The sequence below is a fragment of the Condylostylus longicornis genome, unplaced genomic scaffold (assembly GCF_029603195.1).
Source record: "Condylostylus longicornis isolate FDR11 unplaced genomic scaffold, ASM2960319v2 ptg000010l, whole genome shotgun sequence".
NCBI classification, from domain to species: domain Eukaryota; kingdom Metazoa; phylum Arthropoda; class Insecta; order Diptera; family Dolichopodidae; genus Condylostylus; species Condylostylus longicornis.
This window is the reverse complement of record NW_026577979.1, coordinates 20,303,832-20,315,947: the sequence shown is the minus strand read 5'-3', so window position 1 is coordinate 20,315,947 and position 12,116 is coordinate 20,303,832. Positions and strand designations below refer to the sequence as shown.

Genomic DNA, 12,116 nt, shown 5'->3' with positions numbered 1-12,116 from the left:
GATGCAAAAGTCAGCAATTATGGAAAAAGTTAACAAATTTATTAGCGCCTTGTATTATTTATTGGGTATTTCAGTAAAAAAGAACATTGCAAAGAGAAAAAAAAGGTCTATTTTTTTTATTTTATCGCAATTTATGAAAAACTATAATTTAATTAGCAACCTGTTAAATTAAAATTTTTTTTTATAAATAAAATTCTTCTGTAATTAAATTAGCAAAACATGAAAAACATAATTGAATTTCGAAATTTAATTCATTCAATTCAGAAAAGCTTTTATATTTACCTGTTAAATGTTAACTACCAATAGTTTAAAATAATTAAAAGTGACTTTTATTTTATCAATTATGTATAAATATTAGTATATCAACAGCTGTTACAAACAATGCCAGTATTGACGCACATTTTTCATAATTCTAGAAATTCCAATTAATCTGTACTTAATTTTATAAAATATGCATAAGGGGAGTATTGAATTTTCAAGGACGAAATGTTCGATATTGAACACATACATAAAAAATGAAATTCGTATTAAAAAAATTTGTTAAATACATTTTTATAGTATCAATTCAATCATATAAAGTGGAATATTTCAATTGTAAAAATTTTATTATTTATTGATTTAAGGAATCTATTGCTCATAACCTTGTCTATTTAAAGAGTCTATACAAGTGTAAAGTGATATGGGGCGGCAAAATAGTTATTACAATTGTTTCAATTATTTTTTAAAATTGTAAGTACAAACAATATGTGTATTTCAAAGTTTTTCTATTTTTATGTGGAAAAATTTTATATAAAGGAACCACACAATTTGAATTGTTCAGACATTAATTTTAAATTATTTTTCAATAAATAAAGTTCTTAAAAACTTTATAAATTTTTTTTTAAATTTTTGCCTTAAAACTGTAAGGCGGTAATATTGTTTAGTCCGATTAACTTAATCTAAAAATAGGTACACTTCATAAATAGCGAAACACACGTTTGGTTAAAAATGCAGCTCTGTAACATATCGAAGCTTAAATAACGCTTGTATAGTACAAGTATTACCACAAATATCGTAAATATTTGATTTTATAGGGTAGGGTTCTATAAATAACCATTTGATTTACTCGCGGTTCAATAAATAACCATTTGATTCACTGGCGAATGTTATTTAGCGCTTATAAACTTATGGCCTTTTTCTTATAAAAAAATTTTTTTTCCTTGTTCACTCCTATGAGGAGCATAGAGCTAGTACATGATATCACGCCCCAGTTTCATTGCGTCATAGAGTTTTAACTAGCTAGCCTATATTATAATCTTGCTTTTTCAACCTCTCAGTGCAAATGGACTTCGGGATATTAATAAGTTATAAGCTCAACATATATTTATATTCCCGTTTACTATGGAAACAAGAATATAGTAGTAATAACAAAAATTATTTCAATGTCTGTTTCATGATGAGAATTTTTTCCCCACTTTAATGATCTTATAATACGAGTATATATATCTAATCTGAAATATCGTAACAACTTTAAGTATTATTAATACTATAATGATACTATGAATTCGCATAAAATTTCAACTCATATAGACAACCTGAAAATAATAATTCTTTTCTTACTGAAATTGAAACAATTTTTAAATAATTACTTTACAGCTTTCCTTCTACACGTAAGTTCTTACATGCATAAGATGCAACTTACAAATATTAAAATTAGCTTCTGGAGTTGTATGGTAGGTACCCGAACCTCCCAAGAAATTCCACTAAAACTTCACAAATATATCTGATCTATAATTGGACACACAACTGCCAAGTTTCATAAATCTGACTTTATTATTATTTTTTACAAATATTAAAAATTAGCTTTTAGACTTGTATGGGAGCTACTTGAACCTGTCAAGCAATTCCACCAAAACTTCAGAAATATATCTGACCTATAACTCGACACACAACTGCCAAGTTTCATGAATCTGACTACATTATTTTTCCAAATATTTAAAATTAGCTTCGGGAGTTGTACGGCAGGTACCCGAACCTGTCAAGCAATTCCTCTAAAACTTCAGAAATATATTTGACCTATAATTGTACACATGACTGCCAAGTTTCATGAATCTGACTTTATTATTATGAGTTATCGTGCGATCGGACGGACGGACGGACGGACGGACAGACGAACATATCCAAATCGACGCAGAATTTTGCGCTGAGCAAGAATATATACATATGTCCACACCGCAGATGACTCCTTCAAGTAGTTACAAACTCCATACCAAAGTTAATATACCCTTCACGAAGTGCAGGGTATAAAAAATGCAAATAAGTTTATTTATAAAACCACTTTTAATATAAAGTATGACAATTGCAGTTTTCAACTGTATTAACTAACATCGACATGGGTATGTTCCAGAAATAAAGTTTAATATTGCGATTTTTTTCCTTAATCACAATATTATTATTAAGTTTTCATAGTTAACTGCTACTACCACTTATTTTTAATGAACCAAAACCAAAAAAATAAAAAAAAAATAAAAATATTATTCCCCTACCGCATAATTTCCTGGCCATATTTATATAAACAGGTCATTAAATTCGGTAGGAAAAATTATGCTAAACAGTTATAGTTGCTAAAAAAATGATTGTTAAAATTTGAATAATTTTCTAAGAGCATATTTCTTTAAATATTTAATATGTACATGATTTCGATTAGATTTGAATCTATTCTGTTTAATAACATTACTGGTTTCTTTTTTGTTAGTGCAAAGTACAAATATTTATGTATGGATGTATGTATGTATGTATGTATATTTTGAATATCATTTTAATGAAGGTTAATTGCTTTTAAGTAAAAATTAAAAAACAAAAAAAAAAGAAATCGCGACAAAAATAGAACTAGCTATGACAATGGTGGTGATTCTATATGCAGGATTTGTGTAACTTTATATCCTTGAGCGAAAAATCATTAAAAAATATTTTTCAATTCATATTCAACAACACTGTTGGGTATTAACATAAAAAAAAATTTGCTTTTATCAATTGTACTACAATTTTTTTTTACAGTATTATTTTTTTTTTCTGTTTGTTTTTTGCAATCACATTCGTGTAAATGTAAAATTCTATTTTTAAAACTAAGTTCTATGGCATTAATAATTTCTTGAGGCTCAATGAAATTCTTTGTGATTAAAAAAAATTAGATCAGGCAGTTCATTTCATTTGTCTAAGGGGAACTTTTTTTTTAAATTTCGTATCCTCATTACACAGTAATTTTAGATTCAGTGAGAAGTCCGTATTTACGTTATTTTATATAGATACCAAATAATTTATTGCAATACATAAGTTTTTTTAAAATCGGGGCAAAAAACCAAATAAAAGTTATAAGAGATAAAAATTCTATTACAATAGTATAAAAGTTTGAATGGAGAATAGATTAGAGTTCATTATAATTGTGTTAATAGTAAAATTAAATATTGAAATTGTTTGAATTAAAGTTGTGTGTAAAGAATTAATTCAGCATTTCATGTTATCATTGTTTTAATTTAATAGTTTATACAACGGTATGTCATATATCGGTATGTAAAAATATTGAAATTAAAATAAATTAATTTTAATACCTATTTACACAAAGTAAGATTTCGAATAGAGTGTGAGTCGTTAAATGAATAATAATAATGGCGTCCGCAGTGCTAGACATTCCTTTCAAAATTTTGACTTAATGTAGACATAGATAAGTTTTTGTATCTTGCCTTATTTCGTTAGTAATTTCTTTTAACTAAAATTTTACTGCCGACTTCCATAGCTGAGGCTAATTATTGTCAAAATAAAGTAGTATTATTTTTGTCAAACCGACTTGTAAATTTCCTTGTTTTATTGAGTATTTTATTGACTCATTGACATAATGCTTTTGTCAGATCACGAAAAGCAATTTTCCGTTTTCAGTCATCGTAGTGTCAATACCGTCGTAAGATAAGATTTTGAGGAAAATTTCAAAACAATGATACATTCTTAGCTACTTTTCGAGAATTTTCATTGAAAATTAGTTTCAATTTGACGATATACAATTAAATTCATTATAAATTCTAACATTCGAGTATAGTTACAATAAAATTGCACGTACGGCGGTCAACTTTTCTTTTAAAAATCAAGAAAATTCTAATAACCTAAGCATTTAATAACTTTATCTTTTAATACAACTTGAATATGGTAAATGGTTTAATTTGAAATTTTTTTTTTCTCTTTTCAGGTAAGTTTCTTTAATTTTGGAACCGAAAATGAAATGTATGGCTAATAAATAGAGTAAGTACTGTTTAAAGTAAATAAAAGTTATGGTCATTCGGAATATCGCAATCAAAAAATTTTTCAGTATCTCCCTTGAAGATAGAAAGCTGAAATTTAATACGTACATAGATCTTTACTAGAAACTTATTTCCGTAGAGCAAAATTTTACCTATCTCCCCCGATCTAGAAGTTTTAGGGGCATTTAAACAATTACAAATAGTTCATTTCATTAGAAGAAAATTTTTTTCCATGTCCACCCCCTCTCAAGTTATCGCCTTCTCTTAAATTTCTATAAACGCATAAAGCTAACGGTAAATTCCATGAAATTAAAAAATATAATTATTTTTCTTAACTCACACAATTAACGATAAAAATCGAGAATTATGTTAACCCCACTTTATATTAATTTTTGCTGTATTTCAAAGACTGCATAAATCGTTCATCCTAAATATATGCAATCCTAGAAATAGTTTTGTATATGAATGAAAATAATTTTAATAGTGTGATAGGTACACATATACTGTATTTAAAAGCAGAATTTTTACTAGTTGAAGGGAAAAGTGCTACAATACAAACCATTGGTTTGACCCAACTTTATTTTTTTTTCAAATAATATTTTAGGAAAATAGATTTCTAAGTTAGCTAGGTAGACTCAATAAAACAACATTTTTATAAATTTTAAAACCAAAACTTAAAAACCGTTGTTTATAAAACTGTTTCACAGCTATTTACGAGAATCCTACACCTATACCTCTTTCTTACATAATATTTAATTTTTGATTACATCGCCCTCAATAAAAATTCTAACTTCTACATTTTTCTTCTGAGAATTAAACGTTCTTTCTAGTTTTTGCCAACACCATTTTTTATTGTAAAAAGTTAAGAAAGTAAGAAATTAATTTTAACCATTTATTGCATAAATTATGTAATGCAAGTAAGACCATCTCTTGTAGTTATTGCAAGAAAAGCAACGAAAAAGAAAAATATTTCTAAAAACTACAAAGTTAAGTAAAAGGAATTTCAAAATTAAATTAATCGTCCTTTAATACTGTCCTGCGAATAAAGTGTAAAAAAAATTGCAGATTTAATTTTAGTTTCTTTTTTATCTTTTTTCAAAATGTCTTTCATAATAAGCTGTTTGTCTTATTATTGCTTCCTTTTAAGAATTTTGTTCTCTTTATTTTTCAAAAGAGAAAAATTATTTTTGAAAGAAAAATTTATTTCTAAATTCCAGAGAAAATAATAAAAAAGAAGCAAATAAAATTTGCCAAAGAAAGGGCATGAAACCACTAAATTTTAAAAACAGCAATAAATTCTAACTCACAACTCATTACATCGCATGTTGGGTGAAGGTACATGTTAAGATCAAAAATATTTATTAAAAAAAAATTGCTATGTTATGTTCTGTGAAAGAAACTCCATGACTTACAGCAATACGTATGTAGTATATTGTCGTTCATGAGCACACATACACAGCTACACACTGCCATTCCTCTCTGTGACTGTTATATAATGCATAAAGAAGTTTTATCATAAGAGTCTTACATTTATACGACAATATTTAGAAAAAGTGACTAAGGAAAAACAAATAGAATTTTTTTTAATGTTGCATCTATACTAGCCTTCTAAAATAAAGCAAAAAAAAAAGTATAAAAACTGCATGAGCATAACAAAATTGCAGAGGTAATCGCCTAGAAACTAAAATAAATAAAAGAAAAACAAAATACAAATGTTATAAGAATAGAAAAAGGGACTAAAAAATGCAACAATAAAAAGAAAAATACAAGATTACTTGGCATAAGGCCAGGACAAAATAATAAAACACCATCGTTGCAACGTTAGTTCTAATGGGCAAAGATATTTTCTTATGTTTTGTTCCATTTGATAGGAAAGGCTGCATTAAATCTAGAACGTTTACTTTGCATGATTTTTGAATCATACTTAGCTACGAGAGGCAAGAAACAAGAAAAATAAAACAAACTGAAATAAATGACTTGTTATAAGTGTTAGAGTATTTGGAATTGCTTTCAATAAAATTTTAGAATTTAATCATGCATTTCCAAATTGAAACTATAATCAATTTTTATGAAATTAAAAATCAGGTAACTTTAATTTATCTGTTTAGAAAATTCCAATATCTGAACTTGTGCGAGTTGAAGATGTAACAACATTTTGTAAATTATTCTAAAGAATGTCTAACATTTGGCTTAAGTTTAACTTTAGACTGAAACGCAGTTTAAATCACTTATGTCTTAAAATTAGAACAAGACTGCGTACAAATATTAATATACGTTTACATATGTATATGTACACCAGTCCATGTACATACACGAAATCGAGCATTCCTTCTTCTGCCAACTTCAATCAACACCAGTACACTGAAAACAATGTACCATTCTTCACAACCTGTTAATCAATTTTCCAAAGGAATGTCATGATACTCTCAGCTGATCAAGCATATGAAGCCTCACCTTCTCAGAAAACATATTTCGCATATGGTTTGAAATACGAAATATTCTATATATTCAGCCTCTTTATGTATTATGATATTTAGGAGTTTATTGATCAAATAATAAATATTCTATTTGATTTGTACACTGTTTGACACAATATTGTTGTGGTGTAAAAACAAATTTTCATTAACAATATTGACCAGGGTTGACCTGTCTGCAAATCAATGATAAAATAAATGTAAGAATGTCAATTGCCTCATTCGATATAAGTTTCTTGAACAAGAAAATTTAAATTTTCAGTTCTTAAACAATGGAATGAATTACCTTAGCATAACATTTTATTTTATTTTGCAAACCATTTAAAATATTCTTAAATAACGTAGAGCTTTGAACATTTGATTTTTTGTGTCTACCGTGTCTACAATAAAACCATTAGTTTTTATATGTCTTGTTTTTATTCTATAGACCTATTTAAAATTGTTGACGAAACAGACAATTTAAATTTTTAATAAAAATATTTATTTCATATTAAGAAAACAATAATAAATGCAGCATAACTATAGAAAATTTTTAAGAGCTTTACAATGCAGTGTATCTCTAGCAGTTTGTATTGTGACAAAATGGCTATATTGTTATCTATAACAACAATCTCTGCAGCAGCCATTCCCATATAAGTAAGACTAGACATCGTTTACTAAAATTATTTTATTCTTAATTTTTTTCTGCTATATTCTGTTGTTTTGTTCCTTTCCTTAGAAAAACTATATTTTTTGTTTAGATCCGACATAAAATGCATAGCTATGAACATAATATGTAATAGGATCATAGCGGCTCTAGAATGTCCTTTCTTGTACATAAATTCTAAGTTTGTATACCGTATAAAATAATAATTCTAATGTCATATCTCCCATCCTTATTATACAATTGGAACATGGTCTTTATTTTTTTCTTCTTTTGTCATCATTTTATTTTGTTAGAAAAATGGGAGAAGAAGTTAACAGGGATTGCAACAACGGGATCTAAACTAGAATGCACAACTTAATTTCATTTCTTTATTTTTCCGTTTTTTTCTCACATTTTCTTTGATTTTTTTTCCTCTAGTACACATTATTATTGTTACTCTATTGATTCGTATGGAAAAAAGAAAAATAAAAATCCTTGACAAATGTATTTTTTTTTGTTGCTCCGTTCTTTTGTAAAGTGAAGAAAAAGGATTTGTATTTCAACACAGAGTTCTTTAAAAGAAGAAAATCTTTATATAACAATATTCTCTTATTAGATTTCAATTGAAATAGGATAAAAGGACATTTATTTTTATTTTATTTTCTTTTTGCTTTCTGTTATTGAAAAATAAAGATTTTCTTAGTTACAACATGCATACTGAATAAAAGAAATCCAAGAAAAATAATTGTTGAATTAAGTTTACATTTAAAAGAAAAATAAATATGCAATAGAAAATTAAATTTTCCTGTGACTTTTGATAATAAATTTGACCTTGTTATTTTTTTTTGCTTTGTATTTTTAAAAAATTGAGTACTTAAACTTTGAACTTATAAATAAAAAAAATTATAAAATTTTTATAATGTTTCCCGATTATTAACGTCTTGCTATGTAATAAAAAATACGCATTAGACAATTTCTGGTACTAGCTGCTTTTCTCTTGAGTAGTGCCAAACGATAAAAGTAATATTTTGCTCTTCTAACAGAAATCATGGTGTCATATACAAAATACTAGATATTTTTTGCGTGATACTTACGTACATATGAGAAACATGCACTTGATTTATTTTCAAGGTTGTCGCGTGTCAATTTGTATAAGATCTCAAATAACCCAAATAAATTTACACTTATTTAGTGCTATTCTCTATAGATATACATTAGTATTTCCTTCTCTAGTATGACATACGAATTGTAGAGTAGTAAATTAGTATTGTCACCTCCAGTGTGTAATACGAGTTGTAGAGTAAATTAGTATTAACACTTTCAGTATGACATACGATTGCAGAGGATTAATTCACCATAGTATGTAAAAAAAACGTTAGATATGCTTAAAAATGCAATTCCAACTTATTTTCGACTCATCACATTATTTTTATTGACAACAATCTCACCGAGAAATATTATAGACACTGAAAACTGAATAATTATAAGAAATTGGAAAATTCAAGTCAGTTGATGCATATTATCACAATGTTAACGATTATTCTCTTTCCTATAATTTGGAGATGCGAACATTTGATCGAAATATCTTACTGAACATTTCCAAGGAAAGCTGTTTGGCACAATCTAAGTTAATCAAAAATTGTCTAATTTATTTTCAATTAGAATATTAATTTTTATGAAAGACATCAAAGTAAAATTTATTAAAATGCAAATTTTTCTTCATATTTTGAAAACAACTGTTCGGGATATGGAAATATTCCATAAAATTTCCAAATTTAGATATACATATTTCCAAATATGTATTAAAAACAAATCATAACGATACTAGATGTTAAAAATTTTTAAAATTCGTATTTTTAGTTTCAGTTTTCTAAAACAAGTAATCAACATTACGTTGTTATTATTAAAAAAGTAAATTTCGCATCTTTCTTCAATTTTTTTTAAGCTAAACTTTTTTCTAGTTTTAAATCCCATTATTCTTTCTTTTGAAAAACATCTTTCAAAATCACAATTATGCTATATCTTTATATCCTAACTAAGATTATCCTTTAAGTTAAGATTAAACATTTTAACCAGCTAGCAGTATAATCAAAGTAATTTTTGAATACTCTTTGATTTCCCTTAAGTAAATTTATATGTATATAATTAAGTGTTTGAATATATGTACTTCAAAAACAAAATAAGATTTCAATCATGTAAGGGTCACCTTTTGCTTCATTATCATTTTTGAAAAATTAAATATTTGTAATTATGGGACAACTTTTACCGCATTTATTAATAATTATCCTTCAACTAATTGCATTACACGGCAAAGGCATTCAAACATTTTCATTTCCGTTCCGGCATAATAGAAACATCATGTTACAATCATAAATTTCTACATTTTTGGTAATAATGCATTGAGCCATCAAATGAAAATAAAATCAAAAAATATAATTCTGCTGCAATAAAGCAGATAAAATAAAATCAGGAAAATTTCTGATTTACGGGATAAGTTTAAGTATCCTAAGTGACATGTTCTTTTGAGATTTTTCCTCTTGTTCCCTTAATTCCTTCGATTTATTTATGAAATTGCACATTATTTTTTCTGTACACTTCTTTTTATGTTGTTTGACTTTCCATCTTTTCATAATATTTTATTTATTACATTTTCAATGTGCCATTTTCCTTATGATTTCTTTTTTCATCTTAAATTTGAAAAAAAAAAAGAAAGAAGGTACATGAATTATGAAAGAGGAGTGATCTGTCATGAATCAACCAATATTTGCATATAAGAAAATAATAAGAGTCAATTTTTCTTTTTGAAAATATTATTATTACTATACTGTGCAAATAAACACACACACACACCTATAAGTTAACTTATTCCTAAAAATTATGATGAGTTAAATTCAGTTATTCTTTGATATTCCTTCAACAGTTTCCTTTTCCATCTCTTTCTAATTGCATATTTGAATCTTCATTCTCAATTTTATTTTTCAAACTTTTACTTTACAAAAATGTCTTACACTTATCGAAAAATAATGTCGTTTCGAAAACGTATGTATCTTTTTTCGTTTTTAGTATATGTAATATTAATGAGTATATATGTATTTAATATAAGGCATCAGAAATTTCAACATAGATTCTGGATGAGATAGAATCCATCTGGATAGCAATTGTTTTGTGTTTAAAATTGATTTCCATTTTATCACTGTCTATTTTGATTAAAATTTATTAGAAATGAACTGTTTTTTTCTACTAAACGCATACACAGCTTATAAAATAATGTTGCTGTGACTACTTTCTGCTTGGACTGAAAAATTTCGAAAAACTATACTATTTCAATCAAAATGATGAACGGAGCACAACTTATTTTCCAAATCCTAGTTCTCTATCTCATCCTATTTTGTAAGTAATAATTAAGGTAACTAGATACAATAAATATTATGCGAGCCTATTAAGGTCTTATCTACCCACTTTAGACCCTTTGGGTCTTATATGTTAAAAAAGGTCATAATATTATTTAAAGTTGAATATATTGTAGAGCCACTGTATTATTTTTTCGAGATTACAACTTTACAACCATAAGCGTTACCTTTTCCCTTGAAAATTTCGATTTTGTATGTACATTTTATTGTTGTAACATAATGTATAATATGTCATGATATTGCTTAGAAGCAAAAATTATTTTTGTTCCGAACATCACTCATATACCATCTCTTAACAAAATTCATATATATTTGCATTAGAAAACTAAAAAAAAATGGAATATTTTTATGTATGTTGACGAGACAGGAAAAACGAGGTTATTGACACTCCAGTCAATATTTATATCAAAAAGTTAACAACAGCACAAACAAGAAAGTAAAATAAATAAATCCAAGTCAAAAATTGGAAAATCTGATTATGAATGATATAACGTTATACAGAATCAAGTGAAAATAAGCTGAGTAAAATATCCTCTAGCTACAAAACATTTGCTTTTTTTACTGGTAGTACAAAATCCAAATGCAAAAAGTATTAAGAAAGAAGAGAGAGAGAGAAAAAAATTAAGTTAATTTCAATAAAAAATTCAAAAATTTAATATTCAATTTTTTTTTTCTCACTAACAAATACAAAACACATAATATATTTTGTTTGATGTACACAATACACATACAAGTAAATACAGGGTTATTTTTAAGTAACGGTCTCATAAATTTTGAAATTAATATTTTGCCGGATGTATATTAGAACTTAGAATGATATAACTAAGAAGCGATTTCTTTAACAATTGTGAGATCGTGCAATTTTTTTAAATAATTTATTCTATCTCGATATACTATTAAAGTGAAGGGATTTGATCGCAATCGATACACAAACTAGGTTAAAGCATTGCATCTCTAAGAAGTTCGTTTAAATATTTTTCACAATTTTTTTTTTAAAACCTATTTTGCTTTCATTACAGCCATTTTTTTTTATAAAGACAATTGTTTCTCAGTTAATATCTCCGTTATTTTATTTAGGACATTGGTAGCGCATTCTATTATATTATTTCCTCGCTTATATCGACTATCGATTCAAATTTTGGGAACGTATAATCAATGAAATTCTATCCTAATTGTACGAAAAATTGGAACATCAGAAAGGATCATTGAAAGTGTAGTAACTGATAAAAATTAAATTGAAATATTTGAATAGCAAATTGAAACCGTGAATTTGTCCATTGTGCTTTTTGTTTTTTTTTAATTTTAAGTCGAGAGCTTAAGCAATTCTTCGGGCCTTCAC

The 12,116-nt window shown here is 26.4% G+C and overlaps 1 long non-coding RNA gene across 1 annotated transcript in view; it reads left to right on the top strand.

Moving 5' to 3' along the window:
* LOC129619046 (uncharacterized) overlaps window positions 1-4,504 on the top strand; it is a 186,717-nt gene extending 182,213 nt beyond the window's left edge. The window contains exon 5 of the long non-coding RNA XR_008697840.1: window positions 4,217-4,504. This is a non-coding gene — a long non-coding RNA (uncharacterized LOC129619046). The remainder of the gene's footprint in view (window positions 1-4,216) is intronic.
* The last annotated feature ends 7,612 nt before the right edge of the window (window positions 4,505-12,116 follow it).